The sequence below is a fragment of the Pelophylax lessonae genome (genome assembly GCF_965119305.1).
Source record: "Pelophylax lessonae genome assembly, chromosome: 3".
In the NCBI taxonomy this organism is placed as follows: domain Eukaryota; kingdom Metazoa; phylum Chordata; class Amphibia; order Anura; family Ranidae; genus Pelophylax; species Pelophylax lessonae.
The window spans coordinates 22,368,974-22,395,031 of record NC_138770.1 but is presented as its reverse complement, the minus strand read 5'-3'; the positions used below and the strand labels follow the sequence as shown (position 1 = coordinate 22,395,031).

At 43.2% G+C, this 26,058-nt stretch overlaps 1 protein-coding gene and 1 pseudogene across 2 annotated transcripts in view; both read left to right on the top strand.

The window, feature by feature from the left end:
- LOC309550245 (uncharacterized protein) overlaps positions 1–26,058 on the top strand; it is a gene marked incomplete at its 3' end in the record, with an annotated part of 2,091,994 nt that overhangs the window by 275,559 nt on the left and 1,790,377 nt on the right.
- On the top strand, positions 897–25,230 carry LOC309548873 (annotated as a pseudogene). The gene is made up of 6 exons: positions 897–913; positions 5,196–5,254; positions 7,163–7,218; positions 10,180–11,328; positions 22,884–24,129; positions 25,151–25,230. The product of its transcript is annotated as an uncharacterized misc_RNA (transcript).

Below are 26,058 nucleotides of genomic sequence, written 5' to 3'. Positions count from 1 at the left end.
AAACTTAAATGAACGAATGCAGCAACTTCAGCTAGAACAGAGGAATATATTATATAAGATGGAAGACCAAGAGAACAGAAATAGAAGGAAGAACTTACGGATTAGAGGATTACCGGAAAAGAACAAAGAAGAAAATTTACAACAAATGCTGGAAAGTATATTCAACCCCATCCTAGGGAATCCAATAACAGACAAAATAGAATTTGAAAGAGTACATAGAATACGGAAACCTCAGAGTGCCCCAAAAGGAAAACCAAGAGATGTAATAGCGAGATTCCATAGATATGAAGTGAGAGCCCAAATTTGGGAAAAAATGAAAGATAGACCAAAACTGAGATACGAAGAAGACGAACTACAAATATTCCCAGATCTTTCACAGGAAACGCTGAACAGAAAACGTATATTAAAACCAGTGGTGGAAGAGCTAAAGAAGCAAAATATACAATATTTTTGGAGACACCCGCCAGGACTGGGAGCACGAAGAGACGGAAAAATGGGCATACTGAGGTTTCCTGAAGATATGCCAACATTTTGTGAAACTTTAAAGCTACCAGAAATAGTGGTCCCAGGATGGACTGAAGAAGAAATCCCAGAGGAAGAAACCGAGGAAGAAACCCAGTGGCAGGAGAAGAAGAAAAAGAACAAGAAAATTAGGGAATAAGGAAGGAGGAAATTAAAGAGAAGAAAAAGAAGAAAAAAGGAAAAAAGAGAGAAAAAAACGACTGAACTGTGGAGGGGGGGGGGCATGGGGGGAGGGGGGGTGGGGGGAGGGGGAGATTGTCAGAGGTTACACGAACGGACGGCACCAAGACGGGATAGTAGGCAGAACCTTTCTCCCTAAACATGGGAGGGAAGGATGGGAGGGGCGAGCAGGGGCAGAGCTCAACCTCGGGAGAATGTCGATGGAGGGGAGGTAAATCGACTACCCTAGTTAAGGGAAAAGAGAGTACTAGGGCTCCATTAGGAGGAAAAAAAGGAGGAGGGAGGGGGGGGAGGGAGGAGGGAGGGTGGTAGAGGGGGGAGGGGGAAGACGGAAGAAGAAAAACCAAGAAAGAAAAAATATCGAGCCCATAAAAGCAAATACCTAGTGCACCCAAAGAGGGATCATACTTTTGAAGAGATAACCCCAGACAAACCTAGCTAAGAAAAAATGAGTGTAGTCAATTATATTTCGTATAATGTACGAGGAATGAATTCCCCTATAAAGAGACAAAAAATCCTAGGTGAAATTAAGTATCTAAAAGCAGATGTTATATTCCTACAGGAGACCCATATCACACATGAATCAAATGTCAGATTGTACTCCCATAGTCACCCCACCTGGTATTATGCAGATACACTTAAAAAAAAATCAAGTGGGGTTGCTATTGGCCTCGCTAAAGGGATTAGATTTAACCTAGAAGACAGATTGACCGATCCGGAGGGAAGATATCTCCTCCTGAAAGGGACGCTAAACGGAGAGGAGGTTACATTAGTAAATATCTATGCCCCGAATGAAGGACAAATAGCCTTCTTGGGGAAAATTCTGGGGAAGTTAACAAATTTTAAGAAAGGAGGAGTGGTCTTGGCAGGGGATCTCAACCTGAGCCTCGACCCAAAAATGGATAACACAGCAAAAAATCAAAGGCGCTCGAACCACCAGACTAAGGAAATAAGGACAAAACTGTATCAGAACCAACTAGCAGATATCTGGAGGATACTTAATCCCAAGGAGAGGGACTATACTTATTACTCAAACATACACAAGACATACTCCAGAATTGATTATTTCCTCATAGAACACAGATGGATCGAGAAAGTCTTAGAGGCAAAGGTCGGGATTAGGACCTGGTCAGACCACTCCCCCATTTCGGTAAAAATAAAAATGGGGAAAGAGCCAATTAAAAAGTCTATGTGGAAAATAAATGAGGAACTGATTAGAGATAAAAAATGGGGCAAGGAAATAGAAAAAGAATTGGAATTTTATTTTCAAATGAACGATACTGAGGAACTACCCAAAAATATAATATGGGAAGCGCAAAAAGCATATATGAGGGGAGTATTAATTTCAAAAGGAGCACAAAGGGAAAAAGAGAGAACAGAAATAAAAGACAGATTAATGAGAGAGATCTATGAAATAGAACAAAAAAGAAAAGATATAATAACAAAAACAACAGAAAAAAAAAAAGAACTAACCCCCCTGATAGAGAGGAAAAAAGAAGAACTAAAAGAAATATTGGAACAGGAAATAAGACAAGAATACAACAAAGTAGCGAGGGAAAAATATGTGGAGGGTAATAAGATTGGAAAAAATCTGGCAAGAATACTCAAAAAGAAAAAATCAATAAATTTTATAGACCGAATTAGGAATAGAGAGGGGGCCCTGGTACATTCTACCACCGAGATAGCAGGGGAATTCCAAAAATACTATGGTAACTTATATGCAGTAAGGGGAGTGGGTAAACAAGAAGACAGCCCGGAGAGAGAGGAAAAGATTAAAAATTATCTGGAAAAAGCAAAAATGAAAAAAATAGATAAGGAAAAAATGGCTCTACTTGAGGCCCCAATTACGGAACAAGAAATAGAAAAAGCAATAAAAGATACCCCAGGAGGAAAAAGCCCAGGACCGGATGGATTTACCATCAGTTACTATAAACAATATAAAGACCTTTTAATTCCTAGGTTAAAGGGATACATGAACGGCCTGGGCTCTCAATTTGAAATGAGTAGAGAGGCCCTTCTTGCATCCATCACAGTTATTCTAAAAGATGAGAAAGACCCAACACTGTGCTCAAGTTATAGGCCGATATCTCTTTTGAACGCCGATACTAAGCTGTTCACGAAAATAATAGCAACTAGAATTAAAGGGCTGATGGCGGACTGGATACATGATGACCAGTCGGGCTTTATATCGGGCAGACAGGGAAAAGACAATGGGATTAGAACAAAAATGTTAAGAAATAAAGACCCAAGTGTGATATTATCGATCGATGCAGAAAAAGCATTCGACCGGGTTAACTGGGGGTTCATGTTGAAAACACTTGAGGAAACGGGCATGGGCCCCAGAATGATGTCATGGATAAATACATTGTACAGTCGACCATCAGCAAAAATAAAAATAAATGGGACAATGTCCGAATCGTTCGACATGTACAATGGCACGAGACAGGGGTGCCCCCTGTCCCCATTATTATTCGTGATATCATTGGAACCCTTGTTAGCAACAATTAGAGAATGCCCGGATATCAAGGGGGTGGAAATTGGGGGAGTAGAGCATAAGGTTGCGGCTTTTGCCGATGATCTGCTGCTTTATGTCTCCAACCCTAGGATTTCTCTGCCAAACATAATTAGAATCTTCAAACAATATGGAGAGCTCTCAAATCTAAAAATCAACCAAACAAAGTCAGAAATATTAAGAATTAAAATGAGTACTCAAGAGGGGGATGGGTTAAAAACAGAATTCCCTTTCATATGGAGAAATGATGAGTTAAAATATCTGGGAATTAAATTAACACCAAAAATAGAACAACTATATACAGCTAATTTTATCCCATTATTAAATGATATAAAAACAGAAATAAATAGACTAATCTCAAGAGCTATATCATGGATGGGCAGAATAAATGTAATAAAAATGACGATCCTCCCAAAAATCTTATACAAGCTCCAAATGATACCTATTCAGATTCCAGAAGCATTCTTTAAAACACTAAAAGCACTAATAACTAAGTTTGTTTGGAAGCACAAAAAACCAAGGATTAAATACACTACACTAAGTAGAACTAAAAATCAGGGGGGATTGGCATTACCCGACATTAAAAAATACTACCAAGCCTCAATTATTTCACGGGTGATGGAATGGGGGAAAAAAGAAAGTAGGAAAAATTGGGTAAAAATGGAAGACACTTTAAGTGGCACTAAACTAGGTAAAATTATCTGGATCCCACCCAAATATAGAGAATTGAAAACTGATACACATATTATTACACGACAAGCACTAAAAATATGGGACTTAATATACAACAGAGGAAATTGGGAGTATAATTCATTATTAATACCACTACAAGACACAAAATTTTTTTCACCAGGGGAAGGAAAAGAGCACGGAAATTGGTTGGGAGATGGAGATAAAAGATTAAAAGATATAATGGAGAAGGGAAAAATAAATACTTTATCGGAGCTTAAAATAAAGAAAATCAATTGGAACTTGGATGAGTGGAGGTATCGTCAACTTAAACACTTTGTAGCATCCCTCCCCCAGCCAATAAGAGACATAAACGACCTTAACCCATATGAACAAATCTGCATCTCCGAAAAAAATAAGAATAATATCTCAAATATTTATAAAATCCTGAATAGCGGGGAGGGTCAGGGGAACCTCCCAATGCTGGAGAGATGGAAGAACGAATTAGGGGTTCAAAGGGGGGGATCCCAGTGGGATAAAAGTATTAGGTTGGCCCATAACTCGGCGATAGATAGCAATACGGCGGAAATGAATTACAAATTACTCTCCAGATGGTATAAAACCCCAGATAAAGTGGGGAGATACCACCCGGAGACCTCAAGATTTTGTTGGAGAGGCTGCCAGGAAATTGGAACAATGACACACATATGGTGGGACTGCCCTAAAATAAAGGTATTTTGGAAGGAGGTCCTCTCTTTAATTAAAAGAATTACTAATATAGAGGTCAAAGAGGACCCATGGGAATGTCTTTTTCACGGGACGACAATGCCGATCAAACTATATAAAAAAACCTTAATCCCCCATTTGCTTAACTCAGCGAAAAGCCTAATCCCATTAAATTGGAAAAAAACAGAAGCCCCATCAAATAAAGAATGGATATCACGGGTGGAGACAACAAGAAAATTAGAATTATTAAAACCCTGGGGAGAACAGGACCAAGAGTATGAAAATAGAATAGAGATTTGGGAAGTATGGCAAGAGTATAAAAAAGGAGAAATAAGGGCTCATTAAGTATCTTCCGCAAGGGGGGGGAGGGGGATAGGGGAGGGGAGGGGGAAAAAGTAAGGGAGATATATGCATATAGCTTAAATCCCCCCACTTAAGGAGGGATGATATTATTGTATTAATAAAGTTTTGTATGTTGAAAATCTTTAATAAAGAAAATTAAAAAAAAAAAAAAAATAAGATTATCGGCCGAAGAGTGGATAAATCAAGGTTACCATTATTATAATAACCTTCCGTTGCATCTCAGGAGTGTTGTGGAGGATAAACTAAGGAAATGCGCCCGACTAAAAGATCTGAAACTCGATGGTAATATTGATATTCCCACAGAAATATGGCAATTTTTTACAGGCCAAAACTCACAAAAAACGAAAGGAATAAAACTATTCTTTAATCTACTTTCCTTTTCCAGTAATAAAAATCCTAATATGACTAAATGGGAAAAGGATCTCTCACAAAATTTTACGTGGGAACAATGGCAAAAAGCATTATTGATTAATAATAAAGCATCCTCATGCATTGAGCATTGGGATAATTCACAAAAAATTCTAAACAGATGGTACTTGACACCATATAGATTATCGAAAATATTTCTTTCTGCCTCCCCGATATGCTGGAGATGTAATGAAGTAACAGGAAATCTTCACCACACTCTCTGGGCCTGCAAGAATTTAATAAGTTTCTGGAAATCTATTTCTTCACTTATAGCCGAAATAACCGGTAACCTGACAGAACTGACACCTGCGATGGCACTATTGGGAATAGACCTAGATTTATACCCAATATGTTATAGAACTATAGTAGCACACATTCTAATAGCTGCAAGACTTACTATTGCTAGTATGTAGAAATCTACCGAATCTCCCAACCAGTCCAACGTAATTACCAGACTGAATATACAAGCACAGTACGAACTGCTTTTATCATACAAAAATTCATCTACTAATACATTTAAAAAGAAATGGCAAATTTGGTTAAACAACCCAAGAGCTTCTCCTTACCTAAAGAAATGTGATATCTAAATCTCCATTATAGTTCAGATCAATTGGTTCCAATGTCCCATCCCTAATAAACCTTAGTACACGGCAACCAATCCACTTACAGATAGTTCCCATTGGGGGTAGGCGGTTTGAGTGTGCTGTGTTTTATTTAATCATAATAGTTTTTTTCTCATCTAACTGTTACCTGGTACTCCTGTAATTCTCATAATTTCCTTCATTTTCTTAACTGTTGTTACATGTACCAAGCAATGAGTCAGAAGTAACAAATAATTGTAAATGTTATTGTTGAAATTGTTAAATTAAAATTCCAATAAAAATTACTTAAAAAAAAAAAAATACGCCTACAATCACCGTAAGTACGCTAAGTATAAAAATCCCAATATGGTCCACAAGGTGGTGACCTGACTTCTCTCAGATGGAACGCACAGACAGGAAGTGATGCAAGATACAGACAGGAAGTGAGGAGATAAAGACAGGAAGTAATTTAAGACACTGACAGGAAGTGATGTAGGTCCACAGAGGAAGTGATGTCAGATATAAATAGGAATTTCAGAGGCAAGTCGGGAGGAAGAAGAGAGGAGATGTAGCTGGAAGTGGCAGCAGAGGAGGTAATAAGATATTATTTTCTATATATAGTCTTTAATTACATAAATAAAATGTTGTCCTTCCGTTTTTATGCCAGGGAAACAGAGAAACAAATAACACTGAGAATCAGATTGCAGTCCCCTGGTGAAATCACATAAGTAGGATGAGCAGGTAAACTCCCTCCCTTATCTCTATTATTAAAACACGTCTGACCGTAGAGGTGAGGAGGATTCTGGGAGGTCACATGACATCACTTCCTATCCCTAATAATAAAACACAGACCTGACCGGAGAGGTGAGCAAGATTCTGTGAGGTCACATGACATCACTCTTATCTCTATTAATAAAAAACAGACCTAACCGGAGAGGTGAGGAGGATTCTCAGAAGATTCTTAGAAGGATACAAGAATCTCTACAAGGACGTCATGATGGAGAATCAGCCGCCCCTCACATCACCGGGTAAGAGGAGACTTTATTGTAAAGGAGAGAGCAGTACGGAGGATCCACCTAGATCCCCCATCATCTGATAAACACATAGAAACAATGTATTCAGTCAGTGTGTGTGTTTCCTACAGATGAATCCAGTAATGGGAACCCACCAGAGAGATGTCCCCGTCCTCTGTATTCCCAAGATTCCAAAGAGGTCAACATTAAAGAAGAGATAAAAATGGAAGATGATGAAGATTTTGTAATGGAGGAGGCAGAGTTTTCAAAAGGACATAGGAAGCAGTACAAGGACACCATGATGGAGTCATCCAGCTACAGAAACCCACCAGAGAGATGTCTCCATCCTCCGTATTCCCAGGATTCCACACAGGAAGATCACACCATACCCCACCATCATCAGGTAGGTGAAGATGGATGTTGAGATCGTAAAAGTGATCTGACTGTATGAAAATATATTCAACTAAACGTAAAAGGTTATTTGTGCTCACATTTTAAAGAAACCATTCCCTGCTATTTTGTTTGTTTAGAATGAAAATCTGATAGATATAAAAGATGAGGTTAAAGAGGAAGAAGTGATGAATGTGATGGGTGATCAGCATTTCGGGGAAGAGGTTGGGACGATGGACAAAGTTAAGAAGGAGGAATCTTCTCCAGACATCAGCACAGGTGAGTGATGGCCACTAAATACAAAAACTGTTTGGGTATATGGATTGATGTTTGAGGATCTGTAGATCCACTTCTACAAAGACTTCATGATGGAGAATCAGCCGCCCCTCACATCACCGGGTAAGAGGAGACTTTATTGTAAAGGAGAGAGCAGTGCGGAGGATCCACCTAGATCCCCCATCATCTGATAAACACATAGAAACAATGTATTCAGTCAGTGTGTGTGTTTCCTACAGATGGATCCAGTAATGGGAACCCACCAGAGAGATGTCCCCGTCCTCTGTATTCCCGGGATTACACACAGGTCATCATTAAAGAAGAGATAAAAGAGGAGGATGATGAGGATTTTGTAGTGGAGGAGGCAGAGTTTCCAAAAGGACACAGGAAGCAGTACCAGGACACCATGGTGGAGTCATCCAGTTACAGAAATCCACCAGAGAGATGTCCCCTTCCTCTGTATTCCCGGGATTCCACACAGGAAGATCACACCATCCCCCACCATCATCAGGTTGATGAGAATCCCAGGCCCTAAAAGATATAATTTTTCTATTATTTTTATTTTTTGTATTTAATATTATTTCTCCCATTTTGTTGGTTTAGGATGAAGATCTGATAAATGTACAAATTGGGGTTATAAAGGAAAAGACGTATGTGAGGGGTGATCAGCATTTTACAGAGGAGGTTGGAATAATGGAAGAATGGTTAAAGCTTACTTAGTGATGTTTGGTTGGGTGATATCATTGATCTGGTTAGTTGTCATAGTTTGGTGTTGTGATTGCACCCAGTTCCACCACAGATCTCCTTTAACCGTGTAGCACAATTCCCAGCCGTTTTGCTGGATGTGGGTCCCCCTGGGTTACCGCTAGCAACAACAGCATATTTAAGCATGTTCTCCAAGTGTGAGCACTAAGACAATGACCAGTCCAGTATCTTTGGGTTTTGTATTTATTTTGTAACTTGGATAGGAGAAGGGATGAGTGGGATACTCAGTTGACTCAACTATGCACAAATTGCTAGGGACAACTAAAAAATGCCGATTGGCACTGACTTGACGCTGGGTAAATGCCGGTCAATGCTGTTTAACACTGGCCTGCTGCCTGTTAACGCTGAACTGACTTTTGACTGCTTTCCTGAATAATGAAGTCCTCTTTAAGCTCCCTTAAGCACTCCTTGCTGAGGTAGCTACTTGTATGAACTGCTGCAGTGCTGAACACTTCAGGGCCCGCACCGGTGCCCCCTTTCTCTCACTTATCTTCAGGGCTTAGACACTGGCACCCCCTTTCTAAGCCTTCTCTACTGGTTAGCTGGCTCCCCGATCCCTCTGACCCTCTGGAGTGGTCCCCTCTCCTAGGCAGACCCTTGAGCAGTTTCGAATACTCACAACGCTGTTTTTCCTGAAAACTTCTGCCCAGCAGCTCCACTCGGTCCACAGCACTCTGGATCCTTTCCTGCAGCCCAGCTCAACATCCGGTCCTCTAGGCCGACAGCCCAGGACACACTTGCTTCCTCTGACAGGAGGAGTGACAGCCGGCAGCCTCCTCCTGGGACTCTGCTTCCCGCCAAAGACACTCTGTCATGTGCTCCCCTCAGACTTATACCCCATCCCAGGGTGCATTGCTGCAGGTCCCGCCCACTGAGACAGATATAAGCCCTGTTGCACTATTGGTCAGGATTCCTCCACTGTCCAACAAGACCCATCATTGAACACAGTGGGGAGACTCCCCAAACTCAACAGGCACACCTGGAAACGCATGACAGCCTAGCTGAATGATCAATGCCCCCCCCCCCCCCGATAAGCAGACAGGGCCATATAAATACTTTTTCCTTGCACCTACCTAGTAGGAGGGAGCTACGAACTTTAAAATGCTCGACCGACATATATTACTCCTGAAAAATACCTATACCAGAAGTGACACTGACCCCAGCCAAATGCAAAACTAGTGACAAACACTCAGAAAAGATGAGTAGGAAAAATGTCAGTGGCCTCCACCTGTAAAACCATTCCTGTTTTGGAGGTCGTCTCATTGTTGCCCATCTAGTGCACCTGTTGGTAACAACCCCCTCTGCTACTTCACTGACCAGATAAATATCCCAGGAGTTTCCCTGACTTGATGCTATATTCTGATTATAAAGTGTTGAGCAGTGTATATGAGTGTGGAAAACTCTTGGTAATTTTTCTTGTCTTCTGACAGAAGGACTCTGTGGTGGGAATAGAAGGACATCGGAGGAAGATGTGACTACAGAAGATAATGACATGGCATCTTCTCCAGAAGTAAATCCCGTTCCTCATATTATACATGACAGACCTCACCATTGGAGGAGATCATTGGAATCTCCTGATACTTCACATAGTCCTCTAATATCTGACAGTGCCGACGGGTGCGGGAAACCATCTCATCTCAGGGAATCTTCTTTATACCATACAGGAGAGAATTCATTGTCATGTTCAGAGTGCGGCAAATGTTATAAATACAAAAAAAGCTTTCTTAGCCATCAGAGAATACACACAGGTGACCTTCCCTATTCATGTTTACAGTGCGGGAAATATTTTAAACAGAAAAGATACCTTCTTCAGCACCAGAGAATTCACACAGGGGAGCAACCTTTTTCATGTTCAGAGTGCGGGAAATGTTTTAATCAAAAAGGACACCTTCTTCGCCATCTGAGAATTCACACAGGGGAGCGTCCCTATTCATGTTCAGAGTGCAGGAAATGTTTTAATAATAAAATAAGCTTTCTTAGCCATCAGAGACTACACACAGGTGAGTGTCCCTATTCATGTTCAGAGTGCGGGAAGTGTTTTATTTCGAAAGGAAACCTTCTTAGCCATCAGAGAATACACACAGGGGAGCGTCCCTATTCATGTTCAGAGTGCGGGAAATGTTTTAGTCGAAAAGAACACCTTCTTAGCCATCAGAGAATACACACAGGTGAGCGTCCCTATTCATGTTCAGAGTGCGGGAAATCTTTTAATCACAAAGCACACTTTCTTCAGCATCAGAGAATACACACAGGAGAGCGTCCCTATTCATGTTCAGAGTGCGGGAAATGTTTTAATCATAAAAGAGACCTTCTTAGCCATCAGAGAATACACACAGGGGAACATCCCTATTCATGTTCAGAGTGTGGGAAAGGTTTTATTCGAAAAGAAGACCTTCTTAGCCATCAGAGAATACACACAGGTGAGCGTCCTTATTCATGTTCTGAGTGCGGGAAATGTTTTAATCATAAAAGAAACCTTCTTAGCCATCAGAGAATACACACGGGTGAGCTTCCCTATTCATGTTCAGAGTGCGGGAAATGTTTTAGTCACAAAGCACACTTTCTTAAGCATCAGAGAATTCACACAGGGGAGCGTCCCTATTCATGTTCAGAGTGCGGGAAATGTTTTAATGAAAAAGGAACCCTTCTTATCCATCAGAGAATACACACAGGTGAGCGTCCCTTTTCATGTTCAGAGTGCGGGAAATGTTTCAATCGTAAAGAAAACCTTCTTAGCCATCAGAGAATACATACAGGTGAGCGTCCCTATTCATGTTCACAGTGTGGGGAATGTTTTATTTGTAAAGGAAACCTTCTTAACCATCAGAGAATACACACAATTGAGCCTCCCTGTTAATGTTCAGAGTGCGGGAAATGTTTTGCGCACAAATGTTTACTTGTTAGACACCAGAAAGTTCATACAGGTGAGCGTCTCTAATCTTGTGCAGAGTGTGGGAAATGTTTAAGTAAGAAAGAACACCTACTTACACACAGGTGAGCGCCCTTTTTATTGTTATGAGTGCGGGAAATGTTTCCAAACAAAGGTTTATATCTTAGAAACCAGAAAGTTCATACGGGCGAGCGCCCTATTTCGTGTTCAGAGTGCGGGAAATGTTTAAAAATAAAGGAAATATAATGAAACATCAGAGTGCGCCCCCTGCTGGTACTACGGGAAATGGACGCTGGATTGTAACGGGTGGAACTGTTTAGTCCATAAACAAATGTGAAACACCCACAGTCCACTCAGGGTTGGTTTACACCTGCATCGCCCTCTGACCCGCTGTGGGGTTGGCAGGCAGCTGGGAGCCCTTATGTTAACCCTGTAAAGCCCACACCAGTACGCCACAACCGTATGCATCGGGGCTGTTGCGGCACAACCCCATTCAGTTGAATAGCATTGCCCAATGTGACCGGGGGGTGCGAGGTTTGCAGCAGCCGCAAATTGCAGTGCCATGTGTACCGCCCCATCCGGCTGCCATTTAAGCTTAAGGGGGGTGGTAAAATAATGACTCAACTGTCTACCTTTACCGATCCCTCCCCACATGAGACAACAGGCGGGAAACCATGACAATACATGGGGCAACAAGTGAGCAATTAAGACAAAACATGGGGCAACAGGTGGGCAATCCGCACAATACATGGGATAATAAGTGGGCAATCCTGACAATATATGGGGCACAAAACCAATGAAAATGGTGGCACTCCAACAGGTTATTGCAAAAAATATCATCGCTGACAGTCAATACGGGATACAGAAAGGTGGACGCGTTTCACACGTAATATCGTGCTTCTTCACCACGGTGTGCGCACCTGTTGGTAATACATGGGGGCAACAAGTGGGCATTCATGACAATACATGGGGCAGCAGGCAAACAATTCTGACAATACATTCTTTTTGTGTTCTACTTATAAATATGTATATAGATCTAACCTACTGGATGGAAAAAGATCACTGTAACATGCATTAACCCACAGCAGCCAATCAGGATTAACTTTCACTGGTGAACCTTCTTAGAAGGGGGGTGAGTTGAGACCTTGCATTGATTATGGGGTCCTCAATCGCATCACGGTCAAGAATGCATACCTGATGATTGGTTGCTTAATTTTTTTGCTCCTTTAGATTTATTGAAGTAGCCGGCTTTTTATTGGTCCAACCAATGTATGATTATTAATACATTTGACACATTTGTTAATTCTATTATAAAAGATTTAAGCTTTATTTTATTCATATCATTACTGTGTGGTAATCGCTTATTCTGATCTTGTCCAATAAAAACGCTTCGTACAATATTCTGTGCCGAGTCTTCTTTTTTACCAATGATTAGATGATCGGTGATTGGAATGTGATCAGTTCATAGAGAGTCATCCATTGGGGTTTTATTTGTGAGATGGAGAGTGGAGAAGGCACCACATTGACAGCCATTGGAGGCCCTTTCTAAAGCCCTAAACTTTTTGGCAACCTGTCTATGACATTAGTCTTCCAAACTCTATCTCACTGAGCTAAGGCCAGAAGAGTTCCAGAAGTTCTACTCTGTCCACAGTTCCCAAACCAAAAGGAGACATCCACCACATCTTCAATCTTAAGGCCCTAAATGTCCTCCGCATGTAATCCACCAGGTCATAGCCTCTCTCTTTATCAGGGAGACTTTTTTCTTTGACTGCCCCACATACATGTACTGCGGTAGGGCGGCCGTTCTGCGCAAAACCACGTACCTGTCCGTCATCTGCTTTTCTGGGTCTGGGGCGTGCCCAGTTCCCGATGGACACAGCAGGAGCCAATCAGCGGATCCAGCGGACAGGGTGTCCATCGGTACCCAGTATTCGTTCCTGAGAGAGGTGGAACAGTTGTCTGCCAATGTAAACAAGGCAGATCGCCGTTCTGTTAGTAGGGAAGATGGAGATCCTGTGTTTCTGCTAATGGAGGAAGGAGATACTGGCGCACAGAGATTATATATATGTAGCGCGCCCCCCACAGGGGCTGGTGAGTATGTTCGTTTACTCCACACTCCCTTGACCCTGAGGCACCTCCAACCCGTTTGACACTATGGGTTCTGACATGGTAGTTCAGAGAAAAAACAATGACACTTGAATAACAATATATCAGTTTACTGACTTAAGAAGGAAATGAACAGATATAGTTTCAACACTACAGGAAATATGAGTGCAAAGAACCAAAGTGAGATTCTGAATCTTAAAGTCCCAGAATCACTGAGTGGCCCAAGACTCAGAATCTCATACACCAATAATGTTAACTACAACTAGATATAACAATATCTAACTGAATAAGTATATGAATATAATAATGATTCAATTCCTCTTATAAATGTGTGAGAGTGACAAATCAGACGTTTGTCTCTATATTAACTGTGGATAAAACAGTTGGATCTGACTAACTCAGCTGCATGGATATATCTCAAGAGAATCCATATCAATCTTAAATATAACCTGAAAGAGTGCACTCTATCACCTATAGGGGTCCCCTTTCCTATGAATTAAATGAGTCTCTTCCTGGGTATGGCCTTGCTAATCTTCGCCAGCAGTAGGAGCTCTAATCATTCCGTGAATGATATTTGTAATCCAAAGGGAAAAAGGGGTATTTGTAATCCAGGCTCTGTCTACAATGAAGTCAAAATAAACCACTGTATACAGATGAGGCCTCCCGGTTCCCCAAGCACTATGAGGGGTGTCCCATGGCAACCGCTCCACTACATTAAAGTCCTCTCTGTGTCTCTGCTGCGTCACAGGCCCTTTCACTATGTCCGTGAGCTGCTGTGCTCACTACAATTCAGTATCTCTCACCCAATCCTCTGACAGTCCTCCGCACCAGGCTGGTCACCTCTCTGTAACATCTGCCACCTCTCCAAGGTGTCTCCGCTCTCGATCAGTCACTCCTCTGTGACATCCGCACTAGGCCACGGCCTCTACTCGCTCTGCTCTCCACGGCGGTTCTCCGGCACATCCACACTGCACACGGTCCCCAAGGCAAGAGAGCGAACATCCGACTCCGCCCCTTATTTATAGACTCTCCCATAATTCCCCACGGAACCTGCAGCTCCCTGGGAGGATAGTTCCATCCGGCCCACTTTGCACAGTCTTCATCTTCCACTAGACTATATATTCCACAATCCAACACGCCACTCTTCAGGAGAACCTCAAAATAAGCATCAAACTTAAAGGAACAGTATATCAGCCTTAACTATGCTGGTAGCGATTTCTTTACTTGGCTACATCCTCCCCTAACTTGAATGTCTTTGGTCCCCAAAGATGATGGGACTCCTAAGTTGGAGACTCCATTGAGATATAAAGAACCTCAGAATTAAAACTAACAGCAGTTTTGTGTGGAACTAATAGCAGCTGAAAACTGGTCAATAAATGCACCTTCGAACAGCTGACTATACAAATTACTAGAAAGGTCTGAGTCACTCTCACAATAGGCCAACAAGAAATCAGTGGCCAACCTAATAGTGTCAGCGGGTGGAATAAGATCATCTTCCTTGGGAATCCCAACAGAAGAGGCAGTTACTTGTGTGGGGCGTTGGGGCATTACAATTTGGTCTTCATAACTCTCTCCTAGGGTATCATACGTCAGTCTCTTTGGCGGGTGTATTTCCCTTCATAGCCTTAATGAACCATCTCTGGGTTCAGATTTACTTTCCAACCCTTGAGAGCTACAACTAGGTTGAGATTCCTCACACTCCTCAGAAGGGCCCATTGACTCCTCTGTGTCTTGTGCAATTGAACTCCTGTCTTCCTCCTGAACCCTGCACGTGGCATCCTCCTGAACCCTGCGCGTGGCATCCTCCTGAACCCTGCATGTGGCATCCTCCTGAACCCTGCACGTGGCATCCTCCTTCACCCTGTGCATAGTATCTTCCAGTATGTAGAATCCTCATGCACCCTGCACGTAGCACCAGCATACAGGGGCACACTGACAGCCAGCATACAGGGGGCACACTGACCACCAGCATACAGGGGCACACTGACCGCCAGCATACAGGGGGCACACTGACCACCAGCATACAGGGGCACACTGACCTCCAGCATACAGGGGGCACACTGGCCACCAGCATACAGGGGCACACTGACCACCAGCATACAGGGGGCACACTGACCACCAGCATACAGGGGTACACTGACCACCAGCATACAGGGGTACACTGACCACCAGCATACAGGGGGCACACTGAACACCAGCATAAAGGGGCACACTGACCACCAGCATAAAGGGGTACACTGACCGCCAGCATACAGGGGGCACACTGACCACCAGCATACAGGGAGCACACTGACCACCAGCATACAGGAGGCACATTGATCACCAGTATACAGTACAGGGGCACACTGACCACTAGCATACAGGGGGCACACTGACCTCCAGCATACAGGGGCACACTGACCTCCAGCATACAGTGGCACACTGACCACCAGCATACAGGGGGAACACTGACCTCCAGCATACAGGGGCACACTGACCTCAAGCATACAGTGGCACACTGACCACCAGCATACAGGGGGAACACTGACCTCCAGCATACAGGGGGTACACTGACCACCATCATACAGGGGCACACTGACCACCAGCATACAGGGGGCACACTGACTGCCAGCATACAGGGGCACACTGACCACCAGCATACAGGGGGTACACTGACCTCCAGCATACAGGGGGCACACTGACCACCAGCATACAGGGGGCACACTGACCACCAGCATACAGGGGGCACACTGACCACCAATATGCAGGGCCACTGGTTACCTGTCCACAGGGGACATAACAAATCAAGTAAAACAACTACCATGCAACTAAAAAAAATCCCAAAAGCAATAAGAGAATCTTGTTAGCCGGTTCCCTCATCTAACGTGCAACAATAAAAAACAAAAATGCAGCACTGCCCTACACTTCAACTATAAAATTCTACAAATGGACTTATATTGGTAAAACCTATAAATGAATATCCTGTGCAAATCAACCAATGTATTACAATATAGTAGTGATGGTGTCACCCTCTCTGCAAAAGGTAAGAAATATCGCAGAGCTGCAATGTGCAAATAGTGGTGACCCCCCTCCCCCCCATATATAATCATAATAAATAGTACAATTAATGTGCATATTTTACATTTTATTATGATTATATATCGGGTGTTTCACCACTATTTGCACATTGCAGCTCTGCAGTATTTCTTACCTTTTGCAGAGAGGGTGACACCATCACTCCTGCCCGGATTGGATTTGAATTTAGCCACCCCATCCCCCCCTCCAAGTTTTTCCTCTTATCTTCCTAACATTTGGTAGCCCTATCCCAAAAATTCTAAAAAGTATCTTTATCTTTTTTTTTCTCATGGATGAAATGTGAGAAATAACATATATATCATACAATCATTCCATAAACACATCCCACATACACCGCATAGATCATTTCAAGGAAATAGGCTCATAAAATAGTTTACCATTTGCCAAAAAAAAAAATGTCCCCAGTTTTCATTTTAAAAATCTGGTCACCTTACAATATGGTCCACAAGGTGGTGAACTGACTTCCCTCAGATGGACCGCACAGACAGGAAATGATGAGGAACAGACAGGAAGTGATGTAAGATACTGAAAGGAAGTGAGGTCAGCTATAAAAAGGAATTTCAGAGGCGAGTTGGGAGAAAGTAGAGAGGAGACGTAGCTGGAAGTGGCAGCAGAGGAGGTAATAAGATATTATTTTCTATATATAATGTTTAATTACATAAATAAAATGTCCTCCTTCTGTTTTTATGCCGAGGGAACAGAAACAGAGGAACGCATAACACTGAGAATCAGATTGCAGTCCCCCGGTGAAATCACATAAGTAGGATGAGCAGCAAAACCTCCAGCTCTCCTGTAGCGCCCTCACCAGGCAGAGCTGAGGTACTCATAATCTATCTGGGGAAGAGGCAGAGCTCGGGTTGACCCCGACACTCACCTTTGGAAATATTCAGCAGGTTTCCTACCTTGTCACTACTAACATTAATCCCATCCTCTGCCCCAACACCCACTGGGCCCCCACTCCTCACCCCCATCTAACACTGCTGTCCCCCATTCCTCACCGCCATCTAACACCGCTTCCCCCTTTTCCTCACCCCATCTAACACCGCTGTCCTCCACTCCTCACCCCCCCATCTATCACTGCTATCCACCATTCCTCACCCCCATCTAACACCGCTGTCCCCCACTCCTCACCCCCCCATCTAACACCGCTGTCCCCCATTCCTTACCCCCATCTATCACCCCTGTTCCCTACTTCTCATCCCTCATCCAACACTGCTGTTCCCCTCTCCTCACCCCCCTTCCCACACTGCTCACCTATATTCCACAACCCCCACTGACACTGTTGTCTCCCACTCCTCATTCCCTCATTCAACATTGTAGATCCCCACTCCTCACACCCCATATTTGATACTTCTGTCATCCACTTTTCACTTAGACCCAATGCTGCCACCGTGGTTTCTTTTGCGTCTCTCATGATATCGCTCTTATCTCTATTAATAAAGCACAGACCTGACCAGAGAGGTGCAGAGGATTCTCAGAAGATTCATAGGACACAAGGATCTCTACAAGGACGTCATGATGGAGAATCAGCTGCCCCTCACATCACCGGGTAAGAGGAGACTTTATTGTAAAGGAGAGAGCAGTACGGAGGCTCCACCTAGATCCCCCATCATCTGATAAACACATAGAAACAATGTATTCAGTCAGTGTGTGTGTTTCCTACAGATGGATCCAGTAATGGGAACCCACCAGAGAGATGTCCCCATTCTCTGTATTCCCGGGATTCCACACAGGAAGGTCACACCATCCCTCACCATCATCAGGTAGGTGAAGATGGATATTGAGATCATAAAAGTGATCTGACTGTATGAAAATATATTCCACTTTTAGGTATAAGGTTATTTGTGCTCACATTTTAAAGCAACCATTCCCTGCTATTTTGTTTGTTTAGAATGAAAATCTGATAGATATAAAAGATGAGGTTAAAGAGGAAGAAGAGACGTATGTGAGGGGTGATCAGCAGTTCAGGAAAGAGGTTAGGATGATGGACAAAGTTAAAGAGGAGGAATCTTCTCCAGACATCAGCACAGGTGAGTGATGGCCACTAAATACAAACACTTTTTGGGTATATGGATTTATGTTTGAGGATCTGTAGATCCACTTCTACAAAGACGTCATGATGGAGAATCAGCCGCCCCTCACATCACCGGGTAAGAGGAGACTTTATTGTAAAGGAGAGAGCAGTACGGAGGCTCCACCTAGATCCCCCATCATCTGATAAACACATAGAAACAATGTATTCAGTCAGTGTGTGTGTTTCCTACAGATGGATCCAGTAATGAGAACCCACCAGAGAGATGTCCCCATTCTCTGTATTCCCGGGATTCCACACAGGAAGATCACCCCATCCCCCACCATCATCAGGTAGATGAGAATGTAGGAAAGTGATCCCAAGCCCTAAGAGATATCATTCTTCTATTATTATTATTTTATTTTTTTTTTGTATTTAATATTATTTCTGCCATTTTGTTTGTTTAGGATGAAGATCTGATAAATGTACAAATTGGGGTTATAAAGGAAAAGACGTATTTGAGGGGTGATCAGCATTTTACAGAGGAGGTTGGGATGATGGACACAGTTAAAGAGGAAGAACCTTCTCCAGATATCAGCTCGGGTAATTATGCAAGAATGGGTTAAAGCTTACTTAGTGATGTTTGGTTGGGTGGTATCATTGATCTGGTTAGTTGTCATAGTTTGGTGTTGTGATTGCACCCAGTTCCACCACAGATCTCTTTTAAACTTTGAAATGCTCGACCAACATACACTGCTCCAAAGAATGAAAGGAACACTTTGAAAACACATCAGATCTCAATGGGGAAAAATATCATGCTGGATATTTATACTGGTATGGACTGGGTAATGTGTTAGGATTTATGCTGGCATGGACTGGGTAATGCGTTAGGATCTATACTGGTATAGACTGGGTAATGTGTTAGGATTTTTACTGGTATAGACTGGGTAATGCGTTAGGATCTATACTGGTATGGACTGGTTTACTACTAATACCGTTTTCATTACTAAAGTCTTGTATGTGGTCCCTTAACATGCCCTCCAAAATCTTGCAGACTACTGATGTTAGGCTGACCGGTCTGTAGTTACCCGGGATATATCTCGGCCCTTTTTTAAATATCGGTACCACGTTGGCCCTTTTCCAATCAGCTGGCACAATTCCCGTCTGTAAACTATCCTTAAAGATCAAGAATAATGGTCTGGCTATCACCTGGCTGAGCTCTTTAAGTACCCTCGGGTGCAAGCCATCCGGTCCCGGTGATTTATTTATGTTAAGTTTCTCTAGTTTAGCTCTAAGTCTATCTTCTGTTAGCCATGGCGGTACTTCCTGAGGTGTATTATTTAATTTATCATTACAAGCTGGGTTAGTGTAGCCCCCCGATTCTTTTGTGAAGACTGAAGAGAAGAAATTATTTAGCACTTCCGCTTTCTCACTGTCCTCTGTGGCCAGATTCCCTTCGTTGTCTTTTATGGGGCCAATGTGTTCTGGTCTCGCTTTCTTACTATTTATATACTTAAAGAATTTCTTGGGGTTTTTTTTTTTTTTTTTTAATCTCTTCCGCTTTGATTTTGCCTTTACATTTCTTTTTTCAGTCTTTGTAATGTTGGAATGCTGCCAATGACCCCTCAGCCTTTTTTGAAGGCCTTTTCTTTAGTATTAATATGCATTTTTATGTTGGAGTTTAGCCACCCTGGGTTTATTTTAGCTCTTTTAAATGTATTCCCTTTTGGAATGCACTGGCCAATCCCTTTGTTTAGTATGCTCTTGAAGCACTCCCATTTTTCCTCCATGTTCTTTGTTCCCAGGGTTCTATCCCATTTGATATTTTCTAGCAAAGAGCGCAGTTTAGGGAAATTGGCTCTTTTGAAATTCAGTGTCCTTATATTACCCTTGTGTTTCCTATTACTATGATTAATACTGAAACTAATTGACCTATGGTCACTGTTTCCCGAGTTGCCCCGTATTTCTATATCCGTGATCAGGTCTGTATTGTTGGTAATCAGTAGGTCAAGTACTGCATTGTTTCTTGTCGGTGCATTCACCATGTGACCCATGAAATTGTCCTGCAAAACATTTAGGAACTGCCGAGCCTCGGATGAATGCGCGGTTCCTTCTGCCCAGTCTATATCTGGATAATTAAAGTCCCCCATTATAATTACATTTCCCATTCTTGCTGCCATTCAAATCTATGAAAGGAGGTCCACCTCCCCCTCCTCCCTCTGGTTGGGAGGCCTATAGCATACGCCCAATATTACTTTCCCCATAGTGCCATCCCTTTGAAGTTCTACCCATAGGGATTCTACCTCATCCATAGCTCCATTATTAATATGGTCCCTCATATTTACCTGTACACTGTTCTTAATATACAGAAATACCCCTCCCCCTTTTTTACCTTCTCTATCTCTGCGATAAAGGGAATACCCCTGAATGGTCGCCAGCCAATCATGAGAGTTGTCAAACCAAGTCTCTGAAATCCTCACAAAATCTAAGTCCTCCTCAAACATCAGTAGCTCCAGCTCTCCCATCTTGTTGGCCAGGCTTCTAGCATTGGTATACAAACCTCGTAATTTTGACCGGTTGGATACTATATCCTTATTTGATGTATCCTTATTAGGCTGCTCTTGTGATTTTTCCCCATACCCACCTGGGATTTAGGAACTCTGAACACCCTACCACTATTGTCCCCATTTGTGCCCTCTGAATCTTGCTCCCCACTGGCTAATTCTACATCTGTACCCTCCCCTCATCCCCTAGTTTAAAAGCCCCTCTAACTTTTTGGCTATCCTCTCACCCAGTACGGTTGCACCCTCCCCATTTAGGTGCAATCCGTCCCTACTAAAGAGACGGTGGCCGACTGAGAAGTCAGCCCAGTTATCCAGGAACCCGAAACCCTCCTTACTACACCAGCTCCTCAGCCACTTGTTTACTTCCCTAATCTCCCACTGCCTCTCTGGTGTGGCTCGAGGTACAAGTAGTATTTCTGAAAATACTACCTTGGAGGTCCTACTCCTCAACTTAGCTCCTAAGTCCCTGAAATTGTTTAGGACTCTTCATCTCCCTCTGCCTTTGTCATTGGTACCCACGTGTACCATGACAGCTGGGTCTTCCCCAGCCCCGCCCAGTAATCTGTCCACCCAATCCCTGATGTGCCGAACCCGAGCGCCCGGTAAACAACAGACAGTTCGGCGCTCACGGTCTTTGTGACAGATTGCCCTCTCTGTCCTTCTAATAATTGAGTCCCCTACCACCAGAACCTGTCTTTCCTTTCCCTTGCTCCCACCCCCACTGGAGGAGTTCTTCCCCTGGCAGCTAGGGGCGTCGCTCTGCTCCAGCAATGCCGGTCCCTGACTGGTTTCCCCAACATCATGCAACGGGGCGTATTTATTGGAGTGCTCCAGCCCATGTTACTGGCAGCATAATGTTCTCCACGACTTCTCCAGACCCTTTCACGTCTGTCACATGTGCTCAGGGTGAACCTGCTCTCATCTGTGAAAAGCACAGGGTGCCAGCGGTGGACCTTCCATATCTGGTGTTCAATGGCAAATGCCAATTGAGCTCCACAGTGCCGGGCAGCGAGCACAGGGCCCACTAGAGGACGTTGGGCCCTCAGGCCACCCTCATGAAGTCTGTTTCTGATTGTTTGGTCAGAGACATTCACACCAGTGTCCTGCTGGAGGTCATTTTGTAGGGCTCTGGCAGTGCTCATCCTGTTCCTCCTTGCACAAAGGAGCAGATACCGGTCCTGCTGATGGGTTAAGGACCTTCTACGGCCCTGTCCAGCTCTCCTAGAGTAACTGCCGGTCTCCTGGAATCTCCTCCATGCTCCTGAGACTGTGCTGGGAGACACAGCAAACCTTCTGGCAATGGAAGGTATTGATGTGCCATCCTGGAGGAGTTGGACTGCCTGTGCAACCTCTATAGGGTCCAGGTATGGCCTCATGCTACCAGTAGTGACACTGACCCCAGCCAAATGCAAAACTAGGGACAAACACTCAGAAAAGATGAGTAGGAAAATGTCAGTGGCCTCCAGATGAGCAGATGAATATCCCAGGAGTTTCCCTGACTTGATGCTATACTCTGATTATAAAGTGTTGAGCAGTGTATATGAGTGTGGAAAACTCTTGGTAATTTTTCTTGTCTTCTGACAGACGGACTCTGTGGTGGGAATAGAAGGACATCGGAGGAAGATGTGACTACAGAAGATAATGACATGGCATCTTCTCCAGAAGTAAATCCCCTTCCTCATAATATACATGACAGACCTCACCATTGGAGGAGATCATTGGAATCTCCTGATACTTCACATAGTCCTCGAATATCTGACAGTGCCGCCGGGTGCGGGAAACCATCTCATCTCAGGGAATCTTCTTTATACCATACAGGAGAGAATTCATTCTCATGTTCAGAGTGCGGGAAATGTTTTAGTCAGAAAGGAAACCTTCTTAGGCACCAGAGAATTCACACAGGGGAGCGACCTTTTTCATGTTCAGTGTGCGGGAAATGTTTTAGTCAAAAAGGAAACCTTCTTCAGCACCAGAGAATTCACACAGGGGAGCAACCTTTTTCATGTTCTGAGTGTGGCAAATGTTTCACTCACAAAGGAAACCTTCTTAGCCATCAGAGAATACACACAGGGGAGCATCCCTATTCATGTTCTGAGTGCGGGAAATGTTTTAGTTACAAAGCACACCTTCTTCAGCACCAGATAATTCACACAGGGGAGCGTCCCTATTCATGTTCAGAGTGCGGGAAATGTTTTAGTCAGAAAGCAGACCTTTTTAGGCACCAGAGAATACACACAGGGGAGCATCCCTATTCATGTTCAGAGTGCGGGAAATGTTTTAATCATAAAGGAAACCTTCTTAGCCATCAGAGAATACACACAGGTGAGCGTACCTATTCATGTTCAGAGTGCGGGAAATGTTTTAATCATAAAGGAAACCTTCTTATCCATCAGACAATACACACAGGGGAGCGACCCTATTCATGTTCAGAGTGCGGGAAATGTTTTAATCGTAAAGAAAACCTTCTTAGCCATCAGAGAATACACACAGGTGAGCTTCCCTATTCATGTTCAGAGTGCGGAAAATGTTTTAATAATAAAGGAAACCTACTTAGCCATCAGAGAATACACACAGGTGAGCTTCCCTATTCATGTTCAGAGTGCGGGAAATGTTTTAAAAATAAAGGAAACCTACTTATCCATCAGAGAATACAAACAGGTGAGCTTCCCTATTCATGTTCAGAGTGCGGGAAATTTTTTAAGGAAAAAAGAAACCTTCTTAGACATCAGAGAATACACACAGGTGAGCGTCCTTATTCATGTTCAGAGTGCGGGAAATGTTTTAATAGTAAAAGAAACCTACTTATCCATCAGAGAACACACACAGGTGAGCGTCCCTATTCATGTTCAGAGTGTGGGAAATGTTTTAATCAGAAAGTAAACCTTCTTAGGCATCAGAGAATACACACAGGTGAGCTTCCCTATTCATGTTCAGAGTGCGGGAAATGTTTTAGTCAGAAAGTAAACCTTCTTAGCCATCAGAGAATACACACAGGTGAGCGTCCTTTTTAATGTTACGAGTGTGGGAAATGTTTTCCAAACAAAGGTTTATTTCTTAGAAACCAGAAAGTTCATACGGGTGAGCGTCCTATTTCATGTTCAGAGTGCGGGAAATGTTTCACTCCTTATGTACGCTTCAAACAGAAAAGAATTCACACTTTTATATTAGAGGCTCCATTTTCATGTACAGAGTGCAGGAAAGTGTAAAAATAAAGGAAATATAATGAAACATCAGAGTACGCCCCCTGCTGGTACTACGGGAAATGGATGCTGGATTGTAACGGGTGGAACTGTTTAGTCCATAAACAAATGTGAAACCACCACAGTCCACTCGGGGTTGGTTTACACCCACATCGCCCTCTGACCCACTGTGGGGTTGGCAGGCAGCTGGGAGCCCTTATGTTAACCCTTTATCTTCCATTGGTGAACCTTTTTTATTGGTTGCTTCATGTTGTTGCTCCTTTTTGATTTATTGAAGTAGCCGGCTTTTTATTGGTCCAACCAATGTATGATTATTAATACATTTGACACATTTGTTAACTCTATTATAAAAGATTTAAGCTTTATTTTATTCATATCATTACTGTGTGGTAATCGCTTATTCTGATCTTGTACAATAAAAACTCTTCGTACAATATTCTGTGCCGAGTCTTCTTTTTTACCAATGATTAGATGATCGGTGATTGGAATGTGATCAGTTCATAGAGAGTCATCCATTGGGGTTTTATTAGTGAGATGGAGAGTGGAGAAGGCACCACATTGACAGCCATTGGAGGCCCTTTCTAAAGACCTAAACTTTTTGGCAACCTGTCTATGACATTAGTCTTCCAAACTCTATCTCACTGAGCTAAGGCCAGAAGAGTTCCAGGAGTTCTTCTCTGTCCATAGTTCCCAAACCAAAAGGAGATATCCACCATATCTTCAATCTTAAGGCCCTAAATGTCCTCAGCTGGGCTCAGGAGTTCCGCATACAATACACCAGGTTATAGCCTCTCTCTTTATCAGGGATACTTTTTGTTTTGACCACCCACATACATGTACTGCAGCAGGGCGGCTGTTCTGGACAGAATCACCTACCTGTACGTCATCTGTATTTCCAGGTCTGGGGCCAGAAGAGTTCCAGAAGTTCTACTCTGATCACAGTTCCAAAACCAAAAGGACATATCCACCACATCTTTGATCTTAAGGCCTTAAATGTCCTCAGCTGGGCACAGGAGGCGCTAAATGTCCTCAGATGGGCCAAGGAGTTCTGCATGCAATCCACCAGGTCATAGTCTCTCTCTTTATCAGGGCGACTTCTGTTTTTTTTGACCACCCCACGTACATGTACTGCGGCAGGGCGGACGTTCTGCACAGAATCACGTACCTGTATGTTAACTGCATTTTCAGGTCTGAGGCTATAACAATTCCAGGAGTTCTTCTCTGTCCACAGTTGCCAAACAAAAGGAGACATCCACCACATCTTCAATCTTAAGGCCCTAAATGTCCTCAGTTGGGCCCAGGAGCAGGGCCGGCGCCAGGATTTTTGTGTACATAGGCGAAGGAGCATTTTTGTGCCCCCCCCCCCCACCATTCTTCCATCCCAGACAGCAGCACTGCCGGGAGGATGAGACTCAGAACCTGTATAAGCCCCTTCATCAGAATCCACAGAGTTCCCCTTTATACTGTAATGGGAAACTCTGATGAAAAGGAGCTCTGTGCACCCTGATTTAAGAGGAGTACACTGGCAACTCTGATCAAAGGGGCTCTGATGACAAACGCCCCCTTACATCAGGGTTCCTATTTGCACCAGAGTTTGGAGAATTCCCCTCACAATATACAGTGCCTTGCGAAAGTATTCGGCCCCCTTGAACTTTGCGACCTTTTGCCACATTTCAGGCTTCAAACTTAAAGATCTAAAACTGTAATTTTTTGTGAAGAATCAACAACAAGTGGGACACAATCATGAAGTGGAACGAAATTTATTGGATATTTCAAACTTTTTTAACAAATAAAAAACGGAAAAATT